Source organism: Theobroma cacao, chromosome 4, assembly GCF_053813885.1.
Source record: "Theobroma cacao isolate CCN51 chromosome 4, ASM5381388v1, whole genome shotgun sequence".
Lineage (NCBI taxonomy): Eukaryota > Viridiplantae > Streptophyta > Magnoliopsida > Malvales > Malvaceae > Theobroma > Theobroma cacao.
The window spans coordinates 10,623,940-10,637,380 of NC_142642.1; the positions used below are offsets into that span (position 1 = coordinate 10,623,940).

The 13,441-nt window shown below is 33.1% G+C and overlaps 2 long non-coding RNA genes across 2 annotated transcripts; both read left to right on the plus strand.

The window, feature by feature from the left end:
• The first annotated feature begins 4,434 nt into the window (after window positions 1–4,434).
• Window positions 4,435–6,356, plus strand: LOC148763122 (uncharacterized). Its single transcript, XR_016025702.1, has 3 exons — window positions 4,435–4,577; window positions 5,234–5,307; window positions 6,177–6,356. It is a non-coding gene; the product is annotated as an uncharacterized LOC148763122 (long non-coding RNA).
• Window positions 6,357–11,144: 4,788 nt separating this feature from the next.
• On the plus strand, window positions 11,145–13,066 carry LOC148763123 (uncharacterized). Its single transcript, XR_016026007.1, has 3 exons — window positions 11,145–11,287; window positions 11,944–12,017; window positions 12,887–13,066. It is a non-coding gene; the product is annotated as an uncharacterized LOC148763123 (long non-coding RNA).
• Window positions 13,067–13,441: the final 375 nt, after the last annotated feature.

Genomic DNA, 13,441 nt, shown 5'->3' on the forward strand with positions numbered 1-13,441 from the left:
GTTGTTAAGGCTTATGACTTTTATTAGAAACAGGGCTCAAGCTAAAAACTAGTCCTCAGGGATACCTTGGTCAAGGCATCTAACCGAGTCCACCAAGGTTGTTAAGATATTTACATGTTAAACACATGTTAGTTTTGAAAACAAGTCGTTCCTTGACGTTGGCCGAGTTATACATTCACGTAGGGGTTTGACGTGAAGTGAGCTCTAACACTACCCCAGGAGTTATCCTCCTCGCCTCTACAATCGGAGTAACTATGCAATCGGGTTTACCGTACCCTTCTAATAGGCAGTCCACGAAAACCCGTCACTACAGTGACTAAACCCACCAATTTTAATAAAATTTCGACAGTATAACGTGGCTTTTATTTATTTACCCAGCCTGCATAGTAAAAGACAGCTTACATAAATTCCCAATGCAATTATAAAATATAGCCACATATACTCATATATCATAAGCCATTCATAGGAAAATATATTTTTTCAAGACAATTGGCAGCCTCAAATTACTCAATTTCATAATAAAAAGTTTCTTATTTCAGATAATCAAGACAATATATTTATTTGTCACATTTATTTCTAAAACATCAAAAGTGTCATTTTAATCTCATTTTCGTTTCATAAAATACATGAAGAGCATTTAAAAATAAAATCTAGATAATTTACAATAATAATAGGTTTACTCACTGTTTGTACAAATTAAATGCTTTCTAGGTGCCCCGATCACTGTTCGTCGGGTACGACTTCCTTGCCTTTACTAGAAGGCTCTCCTTCTATACACATTGCAAAAATTACACAATTCACCACATTGATGCTAAATCACTATATAATTGACTTAAATCCTATACTAATGCATGGTATGAAATGCAATAGCCTATAACGGCTTAAATGCGGTATTAACCTATTTTTGACACTTTACCCGATAAATTGCTAACGCACTCCATTTTAGCTCTAAATTGTCCCATTTTCTCTCCAACATTTCTAACCATTAAATATCAGCTAATAACCTTCTAAAATCACCAAAATCAGCTCACTTTCCTCCTTGGAAAATTAGGTTAAAAATGGGACATTAACTCATGCTTTCTTGCCCTATTTGATTTCTATACACATTTAACTAACTAAAACTACCAATTTAACTAAGAATCAAAACATAAAAATTTCAAAATCCTTGCCCTTGAAATTCGGCCAGCCCTTGGTATCACTTTTTGATCTCTCTCCTCAAGCATGCTAAATGGAAACAAAGGCATAGGAAAGGTAGAAATCAAGCTAAAGTCGAAAAATCTTACCGTTAGACGCGTAAATAGACAAAAAATGCGAATTCCCCTTCGAATTTTCTAGTTTTCCTTGGGTTTTTCACTTTTCTTCCTTTCCTCTCTATTTTCTCTCTTATTTTCTCCTTATGGCCGACCATAACCTGATGTGAGGTTTAAATGGGCTGATTTTCCTTTAAAATAATATTAAATCTTTAAAAAGTGCCATGTGTCACTTTTTCATTGGCTCGTTTTTAAAATTTCATCCTTTAAACTTAAATTTTTCACCACTTAAAATACCATAGTTATTGATACCAAAAATAAATAAATCCTATGATTTTGACAAGTTTTGGGTGGTGAAAATTACGGTTTTACCTCGAGATGACAAAATTACCGTTTTGCCCTTATGTTTTGAAAATTGTCAGAATTGAAATTTTTCACTTCCTATCATTAAATTATACTCCAAATAGTTAATCTTGGTCAAAAATTTCACTCCATGATCAAATTATTATCTTAGGTGGCACAATGACGATTTTTCCCCTGAACATCAAAATTTTCAATTTTTCTCCAAATGAACCCTCGAACTCCGAACAATTATTTTTAGTCATTCTTGGACTATAAAATATTAAATTTCATCCTACGATTTTTATTTGAACTAGTTCGAGGTTAAATCAACTCAAGTGTACTGTTAGGTATAATATCGGGTTTCGTTTATTCTTAGGGGTTTTCTTAGTGTAATAACATGCTACTCAGTGCATGTATATCATGACATGTGTTTATAGGGTCGAGTTTTACATTTTCTCACCATAATTCATCATTTCCTAACCAATTCACTTGAAATAAAATCAAATCCACCATCCACACTCTACATGGAAGATTCAGCCAATGATGGGTGATGGGAGGAAGTGAATTTTTCTTGTTGGCTTTTCATGCTACACATCACTAACTAACTAAAAACACTAAAATATCTTAAAATCTAACCAAAACAACCATCAAAATCTCTCTCTAAGTGTTCAGCCAGCAAGGGATTCATCATGATTTCATGTGATTCAACCACGGAAAATAAGAAAAAATGCTTAAGAAAGAGAGATCTCAAGCTTAATTGAAAAAATCTTACCTTTTTTCACTTGTTTTCTTGAATTTTCACACTTTTTTCTTGAATTTTTCCACCTAGGGTTTTGTTCTTTCTTTTCTTCCTTTGTTCTTGCTTTAGTCGGCCATAAGAATGAACGTGGAAGAGTTCAAATTGGCTTTATAAAGGAAAATATTAAATGGACAAAAATTTACCTTGTGTCACCATTCGATTGGTCCATTTTTAAATTCTTAACTATTAAGCTTTCTTTCTCCACCACATAAAATCCTTCAATTATCAATGATAATAATGGGTGAAATTCATGTGTTGGACAAGTGTTGGGTGGTGTAAAATTACAATTTTGCCCTTAGGGTGGCAAAATGACTATTTTGCCCTTATCCTTGGAAAAGCGTCGAAATTAAAATTCTTCACATCTCAAACTCAAATTATACTCCAAATGATCAATCTTAGTCAAAAATTTCATCCAACACTCACATCTTAACCTCAGGTAGCAAAATGACTATTTTGCCCCTAGGTCATGAAAATTTCAACTGCAAATCGGTCTTTGAACTCTGAATCACCATTTTAAGTCATTTTGGGGTTTTAAAATTCTCAATTTCATCTTAAAATCTCTATTTGGACTAGTTCGAGGCTTAATTCAACTTAATTGTACCATTTGGTACATTATCATCCTTTAACGATTTTCGAGGTACCTAAGTAAGCAAACATGCATTCTTATGTAGGAATGGCATAATAAACATATTGTAGAGCTGGGCTTGACAACATGTTTCGATATTTTGACTATAAATCTATCTACAGAGCTCCAAATGAAGCAATTCTTGAACCATTGGAAACATAAGAAAAGAATATACAACTTTTATGTTTACTACTTTACCCAATTCAACATAGAAGATGGTCAAAAATCTTGTTGAAGTTGATGTACTGTAGCAGTTCTAGAGCAATTATGATTTTTGTTAATTAATTGGGCAAGGCTACTGAAATACCCCATACTTTGATATGGTGATAAATAAAGTTGATCGAATGCAAATTGAGGTCAATTAAATGTTTAAAAGTGATAAAAGACGAAAGGAGTAGTTTAGGATAAAATATTTCGCAAGTGAGAAAATAACAATAAAATAATAATAATTTTATCAGAGGAGAATTTGTGAGATAAAAGGCAATTCAGAAGTCAAGTGAGGCATAATAAGGTATTTTTGGTACCAAGGAGACAAGATAAAATTTTTAGAATAAAATAATATTTTATTAATAAAATAATATTAAAATATTAATATTTAGCCGGATGTCGAAGTCAATCAAGAAGGAGGATCATATGGTTGATCCAAGTGGGGGAGAAGATGACAAGCCCGACTCTACATAAATATTTGTGATGACATACATGTGGTGGATAGCATGTTTACATGCTAAGAGAGTCTTGAAAAATTTACAAAAGTCGGTATTGTACCTAGACGTACAACAAAGTTTATTTAAGCCTCGAACTAGATCAAATATAGAATTCACTATGAAATTAAGAATTTTAAAGTCCCAGAATGGTTTAATATGGTGATTCGGAGTTCGAGGATCAATTTGGAGTCCAATCGAAATTTTCGCTATCTAGGGGCAAAATGGTCATTTGCCACCTGAGGACAAAATGGTAATTTTTAGAAAAGATTTTTGGCCCCATTTGACTTATTGGAGTAAGATTTGAGGTTTAGAAGTGAAAAATTTTAATTTCGGTATAATTTGGAGTAAAAGGGTAAAATGGTAATTTTGCCACTCGAAATAAAAAAAATTTAATTTTTGAAAGGATTTTGATCAAATTTAATTATTTGGAGTGTGAAATGAGTATGAGGAGTGCAAATTATGCATTATGGCAAATTTTCAATTTTTGGGGCAAAAATGTAATTTTTGAAAAGTTCGGGGGCAAAAGTGTAATTTTGAAGAATTTGCTCCACCAAAACTTTGGAAAAATCTGGAAATTTCACTTAAGACTTGGATAAGTCAAAGGGAATGCATGGTGGAAAAAGTAGGACAAATGGATGGCTAGAAAAAAAAATGAATTAATAAAATATTTAAAATATGAATAAAATAATATTATTTCATTAAACAATAAAAAAAAGGCATAAAAAAATCAGCCCACCCATTCTTCTTCTTCAACATTCGGCCAAGCAAGAAACAAGAGAGAGAAAGGAGAAAATAAAACCCTAGCTAAGAAATTTAAAGGGAAAATAGGTGGAAATTCAAAAATCAAGTGAAAAAAGGTAACATTTCTTAAATTTGTCTTGTGCTTTACCTTTCCCATGCATTTTCCATCATTTTTCATGGTTGAATCATGTGATTTGAGGATGATTTCAATTCTGGTCATATGGGTTTAGAGAGAGAAAGTTGTTAGATAAATTTGATTTTGAGCTATGTTAGTGTTTAGTGTTAGTTTAGCATGTTTATGAGTAAAACAACAAGAAAAATATTTATCTTCTCCATGAATTTCCCTAGGCCGAATCTAGCCAATGGTATGTGAGGATGAGGTTGACTTTATTTTAAGAGAATTGGGTGGAAAAATGATGAATTATGAGGTTGGAAATTAAATGGGAATTTTCGGTGCAATAAATTGAAATTTTTACCCACTAGGGGTAAAAGCGTAATTTATAATCCGGACTGATAAATTGGACCAAATTCACAGTCATTGAGGTATTGTGGATATAATTGGATAATTAAAATTGAAATGGATGGAATTGGAGTCGAATTGGGGATTTTAGGAATTTACACCGTGTATAGGCGAGTTAGGTCGGACACCGCAATTAAGTGATTGTCTAGACATTTCAAATCCTATCTAGTGCATACGCATGGGTAAGAGCCTGAAATAATTTATGATAAATTGACACAATTTATTGAATTTTGTGTCATGGATTATGGATAGGTGGTGACTCAATTGTTTCGGGTAAGAGACTGCACCCGAGGGCGGAAGATAGGAGTATTTCTACTCCTAATACTGTGAGTAAACTTATTATCGTCTTAATTATCTATAGTAGTTTTATACAACTGTGTGATTTTATGGAAAATGGGTTTAAATGGTAAATTGCTATGTTTTAGGAGAAATTGTGATTTTATAAAATGATTTTATAAATTTGCTGAAAATCGAATACTGGTTTTGAAAATAGAGTAATTGGAGACTGTCTGCTTGTGTTGTAAATTTATGGTTTTAAATTGAATGGCTTATGACAATATATGAGCATGAATGGCTAAATTGATTTTGGTGTCAGAATTATTTGTATTGTGTATTCAGCCTTGAGAGGCTAGATTGCGATAAATTGCCATGTCATGCTAGAATGAATTTTATTAAATTGGTGGAGTATATATTAATTATTTACTGCAAAGGGGGTTCCGTGGACCAGCCTATTAGAGGGGCACGGTAAACTCCATTATATTATTACCTCGAACGAAGAGGCGCGTAGGGTATCTCCTGGGGTAAAGTTTAGGGTTCACTACACGCTAAACCACCACGTGAAGGGGAATTCAGCCAACGCCAAGGAACGGCTGTATTTTTCTCAAACTAAAAATATATTTTAAGTGTATATGAAATTTTAACAGCCTTGGCGGACTCGGTTGGATGCCCTGCGCAAGGTATCACTGAGTATGAGTTTTGGAACGAGCCAAAGTTTTAAGAAATTCATAAGCCAAGTTGATTACTTGATTTATATGGATTGATTTTATTTGGTTGAAATGAACTGAAAGGTAATGAAATTACGGTATGATGACTTATTTTAATTGTCTCCATTTACTCGGCTTTAGATACTTTAGATGGTATCTGTTTACTCACTGGGATTATAAAATCTCACCCCTTCTTCCTATATATTTTTCAGGCTCAGGACAGTTTGTAGATAGTCGAGTAGGACGAGAACTAAGCTCGGAACTGCATTATAGAAAGTAAGAGTTCACAGTCTTACATCCTCTTGGTCAATTGGAGCCCACGTGTCATTGCAGATCAAAACTTATATTTTGGTTATCTGTATTTCTATTCATACAATTTTTACTTTACTTTCATGTGCGAAAAAATTATTTACGAACATTTTTATAAAAATTTATTTTATGAGAAAATAGAATATTTTATTGATTATTTTTGAATAGTACTAGTTGTTAACAATTTACTTTCAAATGAACATTTTAGATACTTATTTTGTTTTTAAATCATTAAATATATATTTTCGGCTTACCTACTACATTTTTAGCAAGTTTCGAGGTTTTCGACAAAAATGACAAAAATGCCCCTGTGAGCAAAAAAAAAAAATGTTATGTTATGATTTGGAAATGATTTGTAATCCTTCGTATTTTGATTATTTGATAACTATTGCTCACTGGGGAAGTGCGAAAGCTGATACGAGAGCCTTGCGAGGTTTCGATCGACATTCGGGGTGAAGAATGTTTGTCGAGGCTTCGCGGCGATTGTCACGGGCTCGATGGGGAGTTCCGGGTCGTGACAATTTTATTGGTATCAGAGCATGGTTTAAAGATCAGATATTTTGATTTTAAAGCTTTGGATTTTAAAGTTTTTGATTTTAAGGTTGTTTTAAGAAATCTACACTGACACTGCGTGGCCCCAAGTCCAGTTAAGTTAAGATAAGTTAAGTTAAGTTAAGTTAGGTTAGATTGAATAGAATGTATGCATCTTCATATAGAAATCTATCTACTTTTGAGATGCATAAATAATTAAACAATTATTATTTGATTGCATATAGGTTTTGAGGTGCACTGGTGACATACACACCATGTCTAGAAGAGGTGGTAGTCTCAATACCTCTCATAGTGATAGCGAGAGATCTCTAGATTCTACGGCTAGAAGCAAATGGCACCTTGATACAGGTGATTCGGAAGGTGGTCCATCCCGAATTCCTGATAATAGAATTCCTAAGAACTTATCAGAATGGGTTCATAATAAGGGGAGCTTCGAGAGTAGCGAGAATTTTGAAAGTGAGAGTAGCTCCAATACATCGAAAATTGAACAAGATTTCCTTTCGGAACAACCTGGAGAGCACCCTAGAGAATGGACGAGGGAAGAAATTGCAAGGGGATATATTCGTTCTAGGAAGAGCGTGACAGTAGTCCGACTCTTTCCACCAGGCTGTGGGAGAAATGTAAGGGGACAACCAGAAAAGGATAAGGAGAAAGTAACAGTGGCAAGTAAACCTCTTAGAAAAGTGTCAGGTGTACGATATTTTCCTCCCGGTTGTGGAAGAAATGCTGCACCGGTGAGTGATGAAGAATATAGGAGAATACAACAAGCTTGGATTGAAGAACAAAGGAGAAAATCTCAGGAGGAAGAGGATCCATTGATGTGCCCGGATCAGGACAATGAGGAACCTAAAGATGTTTAATACTTTAGTTGAAGTTGTATTGTCATAAATCTAGGCAAGTGTCGTTTAAGGAAAGTTGTAGATAGTAAACAACTTATGTGTGGAGTGGTATATTTATCATAAACTTATTACACTGTATGGAAAAGATGTTTTGAGGTGAAATTTTATGAATGTTGATAAACGTCAAAAGATGACATGAGATGAAAGTATTAATCTAGCTTAGTGTGTAGGACAAGAAAATAGAAGGTACCTATACTTATGGAACTCATGATATATATCTAGAAGGGAAACCACTGGTTGAGAATGATTGATGTGGTGACTTTGAATGCAGACAAATAGCTTTGATGGAAAAATTTCTAATAGCTACAGTACTTCAGCATTGACTGTTCAATGCTATAATGCTCCGAATACCTCACGCCTATGATGCATGAGTAAGATGGGAGTGACACGATAATGAGCTTGCAAATTGAATTTTGGTTGTTGGTCATTGTGTTTTGTTATTTGGGAGTCTTAAATATTCTGGAGAATGTTTACCCAAATGAATTGAAAACTTCTTTATTGCCTTGCATATAGGCATATAATTAAAAGAAAAAAATTTGAAAGATTCTTGAGATGACTATATTGAGATGAGATACCAAGTAATGAAAGTGTGAAGGAAGAATTACGAGACTGGTATAAAAAAAATCAGTTTATATAGAATATCATTATGAGAATTTGTAATATCTGTTTTGATACAGTAAAATGACAAGGGTTAGTAACAACAAGAGGCTAATTGTGTGGCACCCTGGAAACCTCTGAAGATGAGTTAGGGATTGAATGGATGAGTACGTATTTATATATCTTTAAGATTAAGTGTTATAGGAATACATAAACATCTTTGAGAAGAGATTATAATCATACACAGCAAGTATGAAACACAAAATTTTTTAAAACTTGCTGAGAAGCCTAACGGCTAAATCACAAGTTAAGGGATCATATGCTGTGAGACATAAGTTTAAGATAAATATTCCCAAGGAAATACTCAAGAGAAGTTCTACTCTGAATCTCATTAAAGCAAGCACTAAGTTACGTGATTATAAAAAGGAAGCTGTAGGCTGAGAGTGATATTAGTATTAGTATTGAAAAATACTTGAGGGGAATCTAGTTTTAAGTTTTACAATTTCAAGTACAAATTATAAATTAGTTAAGGAAGAATGATGTTATGTTCATATGAAGGAGTGGAACAAAGGATGATAGAAGTTGACATTGAAAATGAAGTCAGATAATGAAACTTTCCCAATATATTATGGAAATTGGAATTCGAAAATGCTTGAGGCATACATGATTCAAATGGGTTTGAGTCTTAAGTGACAAATCAATATCGTAATGCAAGAAAGATACAAGGTAATATAGAGGCATGAAAGATGATTATGGACAAAAGGATGACTCTTAGGAATTGTGGTATTGCATGAGATGCAATGATCAAGTTAAGATAAATCTTTGAGGCATCAATAGGATTATAAAGCATACACGCATAATAGATTATAATTCAATGGAGATGACATTGTGATGAATGATATATAGTATAAGGAAACTCAAACTTATGGTTGGAAATGATATGAATGATATGAAGTTATACACAAGTATAATAAGAAGGTTGACATGCACTATAAGAATTATTATATTGAAACTAGGATTGGGATACGGATGAATAAAGGGGGAATGTAGTCCAAGGCATGTGAACACATGGATTCCTATATATAAATAGAGATGTTGACATTTGAAAATGCATGTATCTATGTATATATGAAATTGATAATTTTACTAACTAAAGTGAAGAATGGTTCTCAGTAATTGGGAGATTTTGAAATAGTGTCCAGAGAGGTCAGTGAGCTAAAGTGTTAACGGACATGCAATGAACGATTAAAGTTATGAGTGACTTTGAAGGTAAACCTTGGATTATTTAAGTTCTTAATGGAACTCTATTAAAGGAAGTGTATAGACCAGTATAAGATGGATGAATCAAGGTTGAGAAATTTGGTACGGAGCGAATTAATAAAATGATGATTAGGTATACATAAGTAAATATGATATGTGATCGAAATCAGTATAATTGAGGTGAAGTTATGGTTCAAATTTAATAATGGTGATAAAGGCATGCTTAGTGTCTAGATATAAGAGATCATGGTTGTGAAAAGTATTACTGATCCGGTTCCAAAGGATGATAATTGCCTTAAATAAAGCATTTAATTGAACTGAAGGTGAACGAGGGAAATAAATTGAATGTCCCTATAGAAGGAACAAGGAGTAGGATCATAGAAGGAGATTGGTAACGCAACATCAACAGGAATTCGAGGACGAATTCTATTTAAGTGGGGGAGATTGAAATACCCCATACTTTGATATGGTGATAAATAAAGTTGATCGAATGCAAATTGAGGTCAATTAAATGTTTAAAAGTGATAAAAGACGAAAGGAGTAGTTTAGGATAAAATATTTCGCAAGTGAGAAAATAACAATAAAATAATAATAATTTTATCAGAGGAGAATTTGTGAGATAAAAGGCAATTCAGAAGTCAAGTGAGGCATAATAAGGTATTTTTGGTACCAAGGAGACAAGATAAAATTTTTAGAATAAAATAATATTTTATTAATAAAATAATATTAAAATATTAATATTTAGCCGGATGTCGAAGTCAATCAAGAAGGAGGATCATATGGTTGATCCAAGTGGGGGAGAAGATGACAAGCCCGACTCTACATAAATATTTGTGATGACATACATGTGGTGGATAGCATGTTTACATGCTAAGAGAGTCTTGAAAAATTTACAAAAGTCGGTATTGTACCTAGACGTACAACAAAGTTTATTTAAGCCTCGAACTAGATCAAATATAGAATTCACGATGAAATTAAGAATTTTAAAGTCCCAGAATGGTTTAATATGGTGATTCGGAGTTTGAGGATCAATTTGGAGTCCAATCGAAATTTTCGCTATCTAGGGGCAAAATGGTCATTTGCCACTTGAGGACAAAATGGTAATTTTTAGAAAAGATTTTTGGCCCCATTTGACTTATTGGAGTAAGATTTGAGGTTTAGAAGTGAAAAATTTTAATTTCGGTATAATTTGGAGTAAAAGGGTAAAATGGTAATTTTGCCACTCGAAATAAAAAAAATTTAATTTTTGAAAGGATTTTGATCAAATTTAATTATTTGGAGTGTGAAATGAGTATGAGGAGTGCAAATTATGCATTATGGCAAATTTTCAATTTTTGGGGTAAAAATGTAATTTTTGAAAAGTTCGGGGGCAAAAGTGTAATTTTGAAGAATTTGCTCCACCAAAACTTTGGAAAAATCTGGAAATTTCACTTAAGACTTGGATAAGTCAAAGGGAATGCATGGTGGAAAAAGTAGGACAAATGGATGGCTAGAAAAAAAATGAATTAATAAAATATTTAAAATATGAATAAAATAATATTATTTCATTAAACAATAAAAAAAAGGCATAAAAAAATCAGCCCACCCATTCTTCTTCTTCAACATTCGGCCAAGCAAGAAACAAGAGAGAGAAAGGAGAAAATAAAACCCTAGCTAAGAAATTTAAAGGGAAAATAGGTGGAAATTCAAAAATCAAGTGAAAAAAGGTAACATTTCTTAAATTTGTCTTGTGCTTTACCTTTCCCATGCATTTTCCATCATTTTTCATGGTTGAATCATGTGATTTGAGGATGATTTCAATTCTGGTCATATGGGTTTAGAGAGAGAAAGTTGTTAGATAAATTTGATTTTGAGCTATGTTAGTGTTTAGTGTTAGTTTAGCATGTTTATGAGTAAAACAACAAGAAAAATATTTATCTTCTCCATGAATTTCCCTAGGCCGAATCTAGCCAATGGTATGTGAGGATGAGATTGACTTTATTTTAAGAGAATTGGGTGGAAAAATGATGAATTATGAGGTTGGAAATTAAATGGGAATTTTCGGTGCAATAAATTGAAATTTTTACCCACTAGGGGTAAAAGCGTAATTTATAATCCGGACTGATAAATTGGACCAAATTCACAGTCATTGAGGTATTGTGGATATAATTGGATAATTGAAATTGAAATGGATGGAATTGGAGTCGAATTGGGGATTTTAGGAATTTACACCGTGTATAGGCGAGTTAGGTCGGACACCGCATTTAAGTGATTGTCTAGACATTTCAAATCCTATCTAGTGCATACGCATGGGTAAGAGCCTGAAATAATTTATGATAAATTGACACAATTTATTGAATTTTGTGTCATGGATTATGGATAGGTGGTGACTCAATTGTTTCGGGTAAGAGACTGCACCCGAGGGCGGAAGATAGGAGTATTTCTACTCCTAATACTGTGAGTAAACTTATTATCGTCTTAATTATCTATAGTAGTTTTATACAACTGTGTGATTTTATGGAAAATGGGTTTAAATGGTAAATTGCTATGTTTTAGGAGAAATTGTGATTTTATAAAATGATTTTATAAATTTGCTGAAAATCGAATACTGGTTTTGAAAATAGAGTAATTGGAGACTGTCTGCTTGTGTTGTAAATTTATGGTTTTAAATTGAATGGCTTATGACAATATATGAGCATGAATGGCTAAATTGATTTTGGTGTCAGAATTATTTGTATTGTGTATTCAGCCTTGAGAGGCTAGATTGCGATAAATTGCCATGTCATGCTAGAATGAATTTTATTAAATTGGTGGAGTATATATTAATTATTTACTGCAGAGGGGGTTCCGTGGACCAGCCTATTAGAGGGGCACGGTAAACTCCATTATATTATTACCTCGAACGGAAAGGCGCGTAGGGTATCTCCTGGGGTAAAGTTTAGGGTTCACTTCACGCTAAACCACCACGTGAAGGGGAACTCAGCCAACGCCAAGGAACGGCTGTATTTTTCTCAAACTAAAAATATATTTTAAGTGTATATGAAATTTTAACAGCCTTGGCGGACTCGGTTGGATGCCCTGCGCAAGGTATCACTGAGTATGAGTTTTGGCACGAGCCAAAGTTTTAAGAAATTCATAAGCCAAGTTGATTACTTGATTTATATGGATTGATTTTATTTGGTTGAAATGAACTGAAAGGTAATGAAATTACGGTATGATGACTTATTTTAATTGTCTCCATTTACTCGGCTTTAGATACTTTAGATGGTATCTGTTTACTCACTGGGATTATAAAATCTCACCCCTTCTTCCTATATATTTTTCAGGCTCAGGACAGTTTGTAGATAGTCGAGTAGGACGAGAACTAAGCTCGGAACTGCATTATAGAAAGTAAGAGTTCACAGTCTTACATCCTCTTGGTCAATTGGAGCCCACGTGTCATTGCAGATCAAAACTTATATTTTGGTTATCTGTATTTCTATTCATACAATTTTTACTTTACTTTCATGTGCGAAAAAATTATTTACGAACATTTTTATAAAAAATTATTTTATGAGAAAATAGAATATTTTATTGATTATTTTTGAATAGTACTAGTTGTTAACAATTTACTTTCAAATGAACATTTTAGATACTTATTTTGTTTTTAAATCATTAAATATATATTTTCGGCTTACCTACTACATTTTTAGCAAGTTTCGAGGTTTTCGACAAAAATGACAAAAATGCCCCTGTGAGCAAAAAAAAAAAATGTTATGTTATGATTTGGAAATGATTTGTAATCCTTCGTATTTTGATTATTTGATAACTATTGCTCACTGGGGAAGTGCGAAAGCTGATACGAGAGCCTTGCGAGGTTTCGATCGACATTCGGGGTGAAG